Source organism: Myotis nattereri, assembly GCF_964212035.1.
Source record: "Myotis nattereri genome assembly, chromosome: 18".
Taxonomy (NCBI): Eukaryota; Metazoa; Chordata; class Mammalia; order Chiroptera; family Vespertilionidae; genus Myotis; species Myotis nattereri.
In genome coordinates this window covers 7,379,450-7,380,997 of record NC_138093.1, presented here as the reverse complement: position 1 = coordinate 7,380,997, position 1,548 = coordinate 7,379,450, and positions in this window count along the sequence as shown.

Sequence of the window (1,548 nt, the reverse complement as noted above, 5' to 3'; positions counted from 1 at the left end):
TCAGGACCCTTTAGTCCACAGGCTGACACTATCCACTGCGCAAAACCAGTTAGGGCTGGACCACCCAGTTTTATTCTGTATTTACCAATCTTCCTTTCTTTTTTTGATTTCCCACATAGTAGGTAGCTTGGTAGTTCTATATAAAATTATAAAATCAGAAATTGGCATTCAGGTATGTCTTTTGCGAGTTTGGAGAGAATGTGTCAAGGTTTGCCAAGTACCTCATGAACCTAGATGAGTCCAGCATCAAAGTTCTAGATTATAAAATAGAGAACAATACTGGAACCAGGCAACTTACAGCACAGCTACACAGGCTCAAATAAAAGTCATCAGCAGTGTAATTTCAAATCTAAATATAGGAGTGAGGCCTCATAGAAAACTGTTTTATCCAGCTTGGATATCACAGGTTGATATTCAACAGCGTGTGATAAAATAGACGTAATTCAAAGCACATATTCTGTTGAAGGAGGTTTAGGAAGTCACATCTCAGTAGGACTTGGCAAGGAGGGTTGACTTCCTCCCAATTATACAAGTAACCAAGAGCTTTAATGGTCAAGAGATAAGTTCTTTTATTTTTTAAATATATTATATTGATTTTTTACACAGAGGAAGGGAGAGGGATAGAGAGCTAGAAACATCCATGAGAGAGAAACATTGATCAGCTGCCTCCTGCACACCCCCTACTGGGATGTGCCCGCAACCAAGGTACATGCCCTTGACCGGAATCGAACCTGGGACCCTTCAGTCCCAGGCCGACACTCTATCCACTGAGCCAAACCAGTTAGGGCAAGAGATTAAGTTCTTAAAAAAGTCTATAGAGGCTAAGGAAACCCATGGCTAAGTTAATAAGTTAAAGGCAAAGGCCAGAATGTTTGAATCTGTTTGCACTATGAGTACAGAGTGTAGTACAGTTAAATGCCCCTCAAAAAGGGCGGGGGGCGGGGTGGAGGAGGATTTGAACTGGCCTCAGGTGGCGGGTGAAGTACTGAAGCTCCTCTGTTCTCTATTGGAGACCAGGATAAAAGCCTTTCCCACATACCTGTAGCTAAGTGACACTTGTATGGAAGAAAAGCAGTACTTCAAGTTAAGTCAAAGTGAAAATATTACCTAAGTTAGAGGCACAGGGATTCTTTCATTTCTATGTCCTGTTTAATGTGACTACAACCATACTGGAGCCCTACTTCCTGTGTGATAGGTAGAACACAACTAGATTTTCCTATTTGACAGAAATTGAAAATCCAAAACAAAACCTTTGAACCACTGGTAGTCTCTGAGAGAAGAGCAGTATGATCCATAGAGACATTGCTCCAAACACACACCTATTCTTTGCAAGTCTTTGTCTATTCACTATAACTAGAATAGTTGAAGGTCGGAACCAATTTCAGACCCTTGAACGCTTTCTTCAAATACACTTCCACATGTTACCCTGAGAACTAAGGCTGAAGGGACGGTCAAAAAGGAGACTTAGACCATTTAAGAACAAAACAGGTATATTTCTATTGGACTATCTGATACAGAGGATGGTGTGGTATGGATGGATAGTATGAA